Genomic DNA, 12695 nt, shown 5'->3' on the forward strand with positions numbered 1-12695 from the left:
TTTCCTTCAGACTACTTTTATTCCAAACACAATGAGGCAGGCTTCAAGCAATGAAGGTGAGAGTGCTGCTTCAGGTCACGAGAGGCACATGTATCTCTCAAACCCACTAGCATTACAGTGTGTGTCAGCACACACTCTTTTGGCTCCTTGTGTTTGATGCTCTTTTTTTGTTGTTAAAATGTCTACCTTCTGGTAAGCTTACAGTTCTGGAAGGGTGTTGTTTGCAGTTTTTTTTATTTGAATTTTTCTTCTGTTTTGACGTTTACTTTTCAGCCCTTTCATGCCTCAGTATGTTGCCCATTTTTTTTCCCTGAGTTTTCATGCCTGTATACATTGAGAGCAAGAGGTTTCATTTTTTGCTTCCATTCTTTTTATTTTAGTGTGAGTACTTCTCACTTCCCACACACTTTCAGTTTGTATTGATTGTGCTCTTTTTGTTACCCACATTTCTACCATCCCAAAGCATTTTTCCCCCCTTTCTACCACTCATCAGCAAAACAAAACAGTATCTTTCAGACCAAATTAGTGAACACACCAAAGAATACAGGTGAGAGAAACTTATGTTACATTACATCAGTTCCCTTGAAAATAGCAACTCATAAAAAGGTTCAAGGGAAATTCTGGGTTAGGGAAAAGATTCAGGATAACATAACGGTCCTTGATAGTTTCCTTATCAGTAGCTGTAACAGACATATTTTAAAACATTTTTAAAGTCTGCTAAGTAACCAAGACTGAATTGTTTTGCAAGCTGGGATAATTCCACTTCTGGGAGTGCTGAAACAACCAATATTTCTATCTTCCTCCTCCATAAAACAATCTGTTGTAGACTTTCCCCAGTTCATCAACATCTTCCTAGGAGGGTATCTCTAAAAAGACATATTGAAAGCTTTTCCCTGAATTTTCTGTTGAGCAGGTGGGCTGTGGGATGGTTTTTGTTTTGTAGATATATTTTGGATTGTTTGCAAAAGCTGTTTGTTACTGTGCCATCTGATGGACAATTTCTCAATGTGCCATCATGACTACAGCATCTGCTCTCACCACAATATTTCTTCAAATGTGAATCGGCCTAGGAGAAATTCATCACTTCAATGTATTATTCATGTGGATAAAAAGGGTTGCAAAATATCTCAAAAGGTAAAATGGTAATATTGTCTACAAAAGGACACTTTTATAGCTCACTACTCACATTTTTCACCCTGTTTCCCGATACATCTTTTTCCCTAAAGAAATCAGCATGTGTCAGTCCTCCATATCTCAGATTAAAACAATTAATAGAAATTATGTCTGCTCCCTGTGTTACCATGTTCTGAGAAAGATTCTTCAGGACTTGTTCACCTTCAGCTGGTGTAGCAGGATAGCTTAAGTGTGGTAAACTTACCTTTAAATGCTTGTGTTTATGGCACACAAGTATTAGTGTGTTAACAGTGATTGCCAAAAATTGTACTGCAGGTGATCACCTGGGATATCGGAGCCAGACAACAGCAATGTGAAAATTCAGCATTTCTTCATTTCCTACTCCTAGTGATTTTTATTTTTTTTTTCAGGGGGACATTACAGAGTTTCATCACCTAATATTTTAATATCTGACAGCCTTCTAACATTTCACCTGGGGCAGAGAGGAATAATTTACAGAATTACTTAGGTTGGAAGGGACCTTTTGAAATCATCTAGTACAGAAATCCTTTGCTCAAGCAGGGTCAGATAGATCAGGTGTCCAGGATAACATGCAGCTGAGTTTTTAATAGTTAAAAAACTCAGCTGCATGTTATATAATAATAGTTTCAATAATATATAATAATAGTTTCAAACAGTTGCCTAGAGAAGTGGTGGAGTCTCCATCAAGGAGACTTCTCTAGACAACTGTTTGACCAACCTCCCAGCTGCAGTTTTTCTGTGCTCAGATGGAATTTCATGCATATTAAATTGTGTCCATTGCCTCTTGTTCTGTCACTGGGAGTCTGTGGGAAAAGAATCTCTCCCTCAGTTTACTCCTGTCAGATATTTACCCACATTGCTAAGATCCTTCTGAGTGTTCTCCAGACTAAAGAATCTCAGCTCTCTGTTTCTCCTTAGAATTCCAATAGACTACTGGCCTTTCTAAAACCATTATATCTGGAATTTGTTAACAGCCCAAAGAATTTTTTCCCCCTACTACCAAAAAAAATATCCTCAGATACAGACCAATGAGTTTAAAGCATTCAAATCCAAATCTTATATGTATGTATATAACCTTAAAAAGATATTCACAGTTAATAACATTTCTTGACAACTATCAAGACTTTATCATGAGTCTCAAGGTGTCTGATTTTCTTAAAAGCCTCAAGTCTCTGAAACAGGTATTTTATGAGTGCTTCCCTTCCCTCTATCTCTCTGTGTATGCATATATAAATCTATAAAAGTGTAGATTTATATATACACATATATGCATATACATATATGCACACATGCACATATATATTTATATAATGTATATATATTTTAATATATTGTATATATATAGTATATATAGTGTATATGTGTATATGTTTTCTTTTTTTTTTTTTTTTTTTTTCTTCTAATCCCCATAGGTAAGGAAGCAAGTTTGGAAATTCATGACTCAAGGTCAGACTTGCAGCCCAAAATCAGAGGCAAAAAAAAAAAAAAAGTAGAGGTAAGCTGCTTATTGCTATTTTTAAGTCTGCTGTTCTAGCACTTCTGTGCCTTTTGAATGTTTGGGTTTGACAATACTGAAAAACCTTCACCCTTTTTCTGTCACCACAGGATCCAATACGCTCTCCAGTTTGGAACTTGAACTAGAGAAAATGTTAATTAACAATGGTGCCCTCAGTTGTTAGCTCGCTCTCAGCATATTGTGACACGTTGCAGTTCACCTGCCCTTGTTTACGCAGATTTACAGATTGTACTAAACCAACTTTCACAAAATGGACACATTTCTCACAATGAAAATAATGTTAATGTGATGACAAGCAACCAACAGGAAAGTGGCAGACATGACATTTTTCCTACTCCTAGTAGCTGACAAGATTTTTCTCAGTCATTCTATAAGGCAACAGTGATGATAACCTAATCATATATAATCAAAAAAGTCTGAAGTCATGTGATATTTAACCCTGTACTTCCCTAAATTTAATAATAGATGTTCAGAGGCCTCTTCTTAAGAGCAAAATGCAAAAATCTTCCATGTTGGAAATGGCTGAAATACACAGAAAACAATATGGCAACAAACTATAAAACATTCTTTTTTTTTTCAGAATATACTGGTGAAATATGCTGCAAAATATTGCTGAATTTTTAAATAGGTTTGCTATACAATTGGCTGAAAGTGCACGTTTCTAACACATCTCAGTTTATGGTATGTACTAGATTCTGTTTCAGTACTGAAGTACATTAAGAGCCATTGCTTTGAGCGCCACTAAAGGAAAGAAATACTGGAGAAAATATATTCTCTATGGTGACTTCTTTAACAAAAATAATGTTTTATAGTAAAAATTTGCAAGTGAAACCACTGACGGAATGGCTACTTTTACTAGAATAAAAAAAAGGTTCCCAGAGTAAAGTTACAGAGAAAGCATCACCCATAGAATTCATTCACCGCATAATTTATAGAGAAACTGCTGCAGCAAATAAATAGCAGCCAGAAGTGCACAAAAATCTGCACTATGCCACCAGTGTGGTGAATTTTAGAAAGATATTTAAATAGTACAATCTTTACAGTATTTGTATCGAGATGGGGAGTGACCATGAAAATCTTTTGTACCACGCAGTGTTTTCCCACTCATCTCACATCAAAGTGCTTAAAAGAGTTGTCAAAATTAAAGATAAGTTATTCATTTTTTCATCTAAAAAGGACAAGTGTTCTTTATTTGCTGAGCTTTCCTGTGTTGACAAGTGGTTGTCAGCAGGTTGCTACATAGCAGATATTAAAAAAAAAAAAATAAACAGACTGAATGTGTACCTTCAAGGTAAAGGTGATGTCTTAACAATGAGCGAAAAATTAACTGTTTTTCCAAAGAACTTCATCCTATGGAGAGAGCATTTTGACAAGTAAGGTTTGGAAGTGATTTCATTGTTAAGGGATTTTATTTCTGAAAAGAATGTGTCACTTATGAAAATTCTCACATTTCTATACATAAAAAAACCTGGAAACAAAATTTTCTATATGTTTAAAATTTTTCAAAGAGAAAACTGTCAGTGGGTTTTGAAGCCATTTATTAAAAACATAAAAATGCAGTACCTTTCAATTAAATTGCAAGGAAAACTGAACCACATTGGAGTGGATAAACATTTACTAGCTGAAATTCTATAAAAAACTTGATTAATTCATGAATGAGATCGAAAAATGAGTGTCATTATTTAGCAAGCATGGAAAAATGATGCACCCAGGTATTTTTGAGCTATCTTTTCTCATCTATGACAGTCATTTAGAAGTATCAACATTTAGAAACAGAGCTTCAAATTGCTCCAGCAAGATGTTACACCAGAATTCAAAAAAATAATTAAGCATATTAAACCATATTGTTTACAATACTGATTATTAAATATTTTTAATTAATATTTTTGCACTGTTAATAGAATTATTAATACATCTTTAATCTTCATCTCTTTTAAACTTCTATTTTTGTGTTATGTTTATAATACACAGAATTACTGCAATTAGATAGATGTATAATATATAAATAACTAAGAGTGTATATATATATATATAGATATGTATATGTATATATATATGCAACCCAGGGTGCATGTTTAAAAATATTTTACAGTTAGAGGTATATGATCAAAAATGTTGTGAGACCACTACTACAGTCCTATAGTAGCACACCTCACCCCCATATTCTTTTACTCTCTACTTAGACTTTATTGTATATGGTGGCTGTTTATCAATTATTTTATGGCATATTCTTGGAGACTGAGCATTGCCAAAATCTTTACACACAAAAACCAGAAAGGGAATTAGTGTTTTTAATATTTAAATTAATTGAATGATAGCTGTGCATCTTTTTGACCTTGACTTTTCACCCACCTTCCCTGACAAAAATCTCAAACCAAACCTCAAAAACTACCATCCTCCTTTTCCCAAAAATCCCTTGAAAACTCCTGAGGAATGACTCAGTGATTTTCAGCTTGTGTATTTTCAGGTCTTGCCTGACACAAAGGTAAAGTTCTATTTTGTCTTTATTTACAGTCCAAGTCATCATCCAGATTTTTTTTAAGTGTGAAACCTTCAATAAAAGGTAGCTCGACTGGCTACTTGTGTTTATGTTGTATCTTCCAACTGAAAAGGTACTTTTATTTTTTGTTGTGTTTTTTTTTGTTTGATTGTTTTAAATTTGTTGACATCTGAAGAAATGATCCTTCTAAAACAATGCATTAAAGTGAGAGCATAGAGAATACAACAAATCAAAACAGAGAGCAAAGCTGTGAAATATTTTAGGTGAGTAAAAATGATGATGAAATCATCTTGCCAAAAATAAGTGATGTTGCACAGAATGTTAAGAGATAAAAAGAACCTCGGCTATAAAAGAGGAATTCGTTAAGGAAGTATTCCAAACTTCAAACCTCTGTAATATAATCTGTAAATAGACCAAGAACTATTAAGAAATTCTTTGTTACAGAGCATTAACAGCTTGCATATTCAAAAGATTTCTGCTATTACACATTGATATCAGAGCACACTTCAGGGAAGAAAAAAACAAAAAGGAGATCCATTCAATATACAAGAGGTGATAAAATTAAAAAAAAAAAAAAAAAGGGGGACATCTAATCACTGTGTTTCCTTTTCCTCAGGGTTCTCAATTACAAAAGAAATAATTGACTTTTTTCTCTTAGGTAAATCAGTATAAACTAACCATGATCCTCTACCTTTTCTTTTTTCCCTGCTGTATTCTTCATTTAAGAAATTCAACTGATTCCACTGTTTTCACTGAGCTGTGGAACTTGGCCTGTACAGCATAAGTACAAGAGAGAGTAGTCAGTGAAATGTCAAGTTAATCAGCCTTTTTTATCTTGCTTATAATACGTGGTTTTAACCAGACATGAAAAAGCATTTTACCACAAACTTGGGAAAACCACTAAGTAAAAAACCTGGGGTTTGTTGCTCCTTTTGTAAGGAAAAAAAAAAAAAAATCCAGTCAATCAACTTTTCTCATGTTTGGGAATCCACTTTGTCACTTTTGGGGTGTAAAATGCTAAAGGGTCAATATAAACTAGGTCAGATGTTCTGGCAATCAGCTGAGGATGTGAATCCTGCTGGGCATTACCAAGAACAGGAAATACTGCAATGAGGGAAACAAGCTGGAGCACAGCCCCAAACACTGAAATTACAGCTGGCCCTGGGGGATTCAATCATCTCCTGGGAAGCAGCACCACTCCTTAGAGAGATTCCTTAATAGCAAACTGGAAACCTTGCAGTCGGAAAGACCAAGTCAGGTATCTAATGGCCCAGAAATTTTCTTACAGAACATAGAATTGTCTTAGGGAAAACACAGTGGTTGCCCTTCATAAATATGCATTTGGAGGAGGAGAATTTTGAGGACAAAAAACCCTAAAAAAAAAAAAAAAAAAAACCCAAAAAAAAACCCCCAAAAAAAAAAAAAAAAAACAAACAAACCAAAAAAAAAACAACCAAAATAACCCCAACAAACTATACTGCACTACAAAAACCAAATTAATAGATTTTTGTATTACTTGAAATTGAAACGGTATTGTCAGCTGAAGTTATATATACATAGCAATACTTCCTGATGCAACAGGAGGTTGCAGTAAAAAACTCAAATATTTTGAACTGAATGTCTGTTTGGTATTTGAAATGCCATTCTATCCTGCTTCCCTAACACTCTGAGATCAAAATCATATTCACTCATGAAGAGAAAACGTTTACTGAAAACAGGTTGAACATTACCAAAAAATCGAGTCAGATTTGACTTGCTTTATTTTCATTGTTTATTCTCATATTGTCCAAACACAAATTTTTAGATATTTACTTTAAAAAATAAACCTAGAAATGAGACTTTGAAAGATTGTCTCAATTTACAAAAGGCTAAGGATTTTACTATCGTTATATAAAATGAAGACAGGAGGGAAAGAAAAAAAAGGGGGGAAAATATGGTATTTTTGTTCAAAGTTGAATTTACATCAGAACACACAGCCAAGACATAAAGGTTTGAGATGAACATATTGTTCAGTAACCTCCTTGTTTCAGCTTCAGCTTCAGCTAAAACCACATTTTTCTTGACTATTTAAATTTCTTTACTGCGCTTGTCAAACTCTCTCTGCCCAAAATTCTGGTTAAAATTAAACCATTTTTTTCTTCATCTCCAGATGAGAAGAACTTTATGGATCCAGGCCCTTTTTATGCTCTGCCTGATCTCTGACTGCACTGACACTTCATTTCATATGTCTTTGATTTACATTCACAGAATAGGTATCCTATTGTTGTACCACTGTTTTTTTTTTTTTTTTATCAACAGCATGTTTTTGAAAATGTGAGGTGCTTTTTTTTTAAAGGACATTCTCCTCACCAGGGCAATAAAGTAGTAAAAAACCACTAAGTAAAGGATTATTTTATTTTTATGCTTTATTACCTGACACAACCTGAAAAACATTTCCTGTCACCATAAAAAAAGTCATAGTACCATTTGCACATTCTTATCAGAAAGTGTTATCAGAGTAAGCTTTTAAAAATTCTTTTTCCATTTTCCACATATCTGCTGATTTCTATTTCATGGTGTACCTAACTATACTATATATACACAGGATACAAAAAAATCTGTATTTTTTGTCAGATGCCAGTGTTAAAGCTACAGTTAAAGCAAGTTGATTTTTTTTTTCCCTTAGGAAAGAAAACAGTAAATTAGAGATTGTTTCCCTGTTGTTAATAGCTCTGGGCATTCCAGTAGATTACCATCACACAAGAAACCTGACTACTTTAAAGCTATCAATTTCTTTATGCTGGTTTATTTTTTATCCCTTGATAATAATTTTAAATTTAACAAAACAATCTGTGCTTTGGAAGAAGATATGCAGAAGGTGACTGAAGGAAGGGAGGAAGGGACACTTTTCAGGGCTATTCTCCTCTACAACATGATGAGTTAAATTATCAGACCACACTTCTTCCTTTTGCTTTATGCTGAATACAAAAAACAAAAAATAAAAAAAAACCAAACAAACAGAAAAAAAACCTCAATCAACAAGCAAATTCTGCATTATGTACTAATTAACTCTTCAAACCTTGCATCTAACGAAGAAAGATTGCACAAACCTTAGTTAGGGACAAGCTCCTTATAGATCACCATATTGTGCATATCCATGCATCTAAGAACAATGATAAAATTTGTTGTCTTTTAGGGTGTTATGAAGTAATATAAAACAAATGTATTATTCCATTTATATGAAATTTATGTTATTCCATTCAGTTTTCATTCCAAGTGCATTTGGAGTACTCTACAAAAACAAACTTGGTAGTTGCTTGTTTGCAGAAATGCTCAAGGCACCAAAGGATGTTTAGATGTCTAAATTGAAGAGAAAGCAATAAGAATTGACCACCTCTGTGTCTTGGATGACTTTTGTCTCACTCAGATCCCAGGCTTGATTAACAGATTCAGTTAAGACTTAACGGTCATCAGCAAGTGATAAAAGATTCTGTAACCTTGGAAAACAAAGTTAAAATCCCAGATCTTTAAAAGTACTTTTGCATGTATCATTCTTTACCAGTTTTAAATTCTATACACTATTTTCAAGAGTAACCACTGAAGAAATATTCCCTTCCTTTCCTGCCCAGAATTCCCAGTCAAGAAATGTTTCATCTTGTTTTGGGATTTTGTTTCTTTTTGTTTGGTTTGGTTCTTTTTTCTTGTTTTGTTGGGGTTTTTATTGTTGTTTTTGTTTTTTGGGGGAGTGGTTTAAATTATTTTTCTTTATATATATATTTTTTTTTTATTTCTGTGCCCCTGTCCCCCTTCCTTAGGGAAAGGGTGCCTGAGAAATCTGAGGTATTTAAAGTTAGTTTTCATTTTCTGGAAGACTGCAATAAAATAAATTATATAGATACTTAAAAAACAAACAAAATAATCCAAACACCCAAAAAACCCCAACTTTTTCCATCTGTCCTGCTGGAATCCAAATTCAGAAATGGGAAAAAATAGGTATTTCAGACAGAGAAGGGTGTATGAGTTCAGATAGCTAATGTAATCATGCTCTTACTTCACATGCAGCCACTCTGCTAAAGGTTGAACATGAAAAGTATTGTTCAGGAGAAGGATGAAGTCCTCCCAAAACTGATGTGAGCTGAATGAAACAATAATTACAGAAATGTATGATTTCAAAGAAGTATTGGCATTTCATGTTGCAGACCTGACAATCCAAGCATCAACTACAGCAGACTGAGGAACACAACTAGAACTCTCAACTTTACTCAGAAGTTAGCCTGATTCCATAATCCCAGCTAAGTTTTGAAAGCTTCTGGAAAAAAAAGAAATTAACAATAATGATTAAAAAAAAAGAATAAAAATACACCAAATCCCCTTAACGCTAACAAGAAGAGACTTTAAAGGTAATTCCATGTACACTGCCCTTTCCTGTGCAGGAAAGACTTTTAATGGCAAAAGGAGCTATCCAGTTGTGAACCAGCAGGAATGAAGATATCACTCCATTTACTTAGTAATATGTGGAAAACAGTAAAGAGAATAAGGGGAATTTCAAAAGGACTTTAAGGCTGAAAGAAATAGGAATCTACCTGACCATGATGAGTGCAAGGAGGGGAATTGACTGGAGATGATTGATGCTAATGACCCAAAAGTAAGATGAAGAGACAAACAACTCTGCCTGGAGACTACTGCCCAAAAATACCTGCAGGAAATAATCAGCAACAGGAAAACAAAGGGATAATGATTAGATTAAATAATTGAAAATGTTTTGTTCAAAGCTGGGGATTGGTGACAGAAAAACAGCATGAAAAAGAGAATTTGCTATTCATTAGAAGGATCCTCAGAACATCCCAGAGCCTCAACTGCCCGTGGGTTCAGCTGCTGTGCAAAAAGAATTGCAATCTCGTGGGAGGAAGCGCTGGAGTCTGGTCCTCATGGCTGGGCCCTAGGATAAGATAAGGTACATGCTGTACATGATTTGGATTGTGATAAACCCAGTGTCCTTATCAGTGATCTGAGACCTTCTCAGGGAGCTTTCAGGCAGGTGCACTATGCAACTGTGAGCAGGAATTCTCAGGTGTGGCTATAGGTAACAAACATGCCCTGTTTATTTGAGATGCAGGTGTTTGTGGCATTACTGTTTTTGTTTGAATGGAGATTATTTTTTAAAATTACTATAGCTACTTCCATAATTTTTTATTAATTTTCTTGAAATGTTTGAATTAAGATAGGTTTCAACCATTCTCTGGCATGTTAATCAAGGCAAAAGCGAGATTAATCTGAACAGCTTTGTGTGTGTTTTGGTGGAGGGAGAATATGATTCAGCACATTGTAGTGCTACCAGAGATGGAAAAGATTCCAAATGTTCTCGCTTAGGAAAAGTGAAAGAACATATCAGTCCTATGAAGCTTTGCACCTGAAGTACAGAAGGAGAAAAATATTATTGAAAATAGAGGAGAACCAGACAATAGCTAAGAGAAAGCAATGCAGAGAATTTGAAAGAATAAAATGGAGGGGAACTATGAATTTCTATATGGCACTGAACCATTGCTATTATTTCCTGAATCCTGTGTTCTTTTGATGAATACTTCTTATGACATGGGGCAAAAAAAAAATTATTAAATTAACACTGGATTTCAATAGTGCAGCAGAGATAATTTCAAGTTGTGTGAGTTTACACTAGGTAAGATATACATTGCTTAATATACATATTCATTTTTCTTAGACCTAATTATCATTTGGATAACTAATAAAATCATCTTTACCTGGTTAATAGGAGGGCTGTGTTATTTTCCTGGTTTACTTCTGGAGTAATGGAGATCTAAATAAACACATGCTTTATGGTGTTTTCCTAATTTTTAAAAACTAGTGGTGAACTTCCCTTTTATCCCTTGAGCATACTGCACAGACATGGAGCAGACTAATTGCAGCTTCATCTGGCATACACACAAAGTTACCCTTCTTTTCTTTGAAAGTTACTTATGCAATTGGACAATTCCAAATTAGCCTTAGACCAGAAACAGGAAACTCCTCTTAAGGCTCATTTAGCTGATGAGGTTTCATCAATTGCAATTAAAAAAAAAATCTTGCAAATTGATTTTCTGTATTTTTGTTTGCTGTGGATTTGGTATCAAGCTCACTGAAGTCAGATTCCCACAGTATTCCAGTTAGTAGATGAGACAGGAAGAAGGAAGACACTTCTAATTCTCAATAAAGCAATTGTTTACTTTTCATGCAGTCTCACTGAAGCCACAGAAGCCATTCAAGAAATAAACTCCCTCTGTTATTTTACATCTTGACTAAACATTGACTGTAATTCTGGTTTTCTGAAGTTAGTTATTGTGTCCATTTCAATTTCCCTCAGTACAGAGATATTCTGAATGTACCTACTCAGGTTAAGATCCAGAATTATATGTTGCTGTTGGATATTTCTAGGGGCTAAACTCTAGCTAAAAGCAGTAGCATTCATCTTGCTCGCCTGCAAAGCAACAGGAGAGCAAAAAGAAATATGCAAGCACTCTACCTATAATAGAACATGATTGCAGTGCAATTATATACGAGGTATTGCAAATATTAGTGGGTGTTATGTTAGTGAGCTTCAAAACCCATGCAGATTCATGAAGAGAGATTTTTTTTCCTCCTCCTCTTTCATTTATTCACCTGTGGATTACTTACATTCCACTCAATAGCAATCACATTAATAATAATAATTCCTGCATAAGTCAAAATGCACATTGTATGTTTTGCCAAATATCATAGCAATTGAGCAGAAATAACACAGAAACAGAAAGCTGTACTAAAATAGGCTTATGTAAATGTAAAACATTGAAACATTATAATCTATGCAGTTTATATTACAAAGAATATGCAGTTTTAGATGATATGCTTGAAATCTATTATGATTTTGGCTAGCTCTGCACTCCTGGCTCTTTATTTTTGTCTGAAAAGTGAAGTTATGCTCATAGCAAAGAAACAGAAGCCCCAGTGATTTGTTCTGCTTTTCTTATTTTAAGGAATTAGGTCAGTCTGAAAGTCAGCTCACCAGAATATGAAATACAACCTAAGTCCCAGGCAGAGACAGTAGAAGCTGAAGTTATCAAAGGTGAAAAAAGAGACCTCACAATACAAATTATATTAATCCAGAGCCTTAGATGTATTGCCCATACAATTTAAAAAAAAAAATTTCTTATACTCTAAACAGACTATAATACAAGGTACACTTGGTATTTCTTTTTTGTCTGTTTCCATGTGGGACAAAGCTGATAGATTTTTAAAAAAAATAAAGAATTGGAAAAAAAAGTGAGAAGGTTTTTTAGGTGATGTCTGGTTCTGCAAACCAACTTGGATATATTTTAGATCAAATTTGAGTGAGCGTTGAATGCCTTGTTGAAATGTCCAGTTTTGTGAGTCTTATGAAAAAACCTCTCAATAGCCAGGAAATTATTGACTTGGCTGTTCCATATAGTGTTCAATTCTCAAAAAGATGTATAATTTGAAGGAAATCTCAGAGAATTACTGCTTAGTGTAAGTGGCAAATGCCATCTCAGGAAA

General features: G+C 34.2%; 1 long non-coding RNA gene across 1 annotated transcript; it reads right to left on the reverse strand.

The window, feature by feature from the left end:
- Positions 1-3109: 3109 nt before the first annotated feature.
- On the reverse strand, positions 3110-8313 carry LOC128784421 (uncharacterized). The gene is made up of 4 exons (XR_008429478.1): positions 8261-8313; positions 5863-5942; positions 3956-4021; positions 3110-3193 (listed from the first exon to the last, which is right to left on the reverse strand). It is a non-coding gene; the product is annotated as an uncharacterized LOC128784421 (long non-coding RNA).
- Positions 8314-12695: the final 4382 nt, after the last annotated feature.

Source organism: Vidua chalybeata, chromosome 2 (genome assembly GCF_026979565.1).
Source record: "Vidua chalybeata isolate OUT-0048 chromosome 2, bVidCha1 merged haplotype, whole genome shotgun sequence".
Taxonomy (NCBI): domain Eukaryota; kingdom Metazoa; phylum Chordata; class Aves; order Passeriformes; family Viduidae; genus Vidua; species Vidua chalybeata.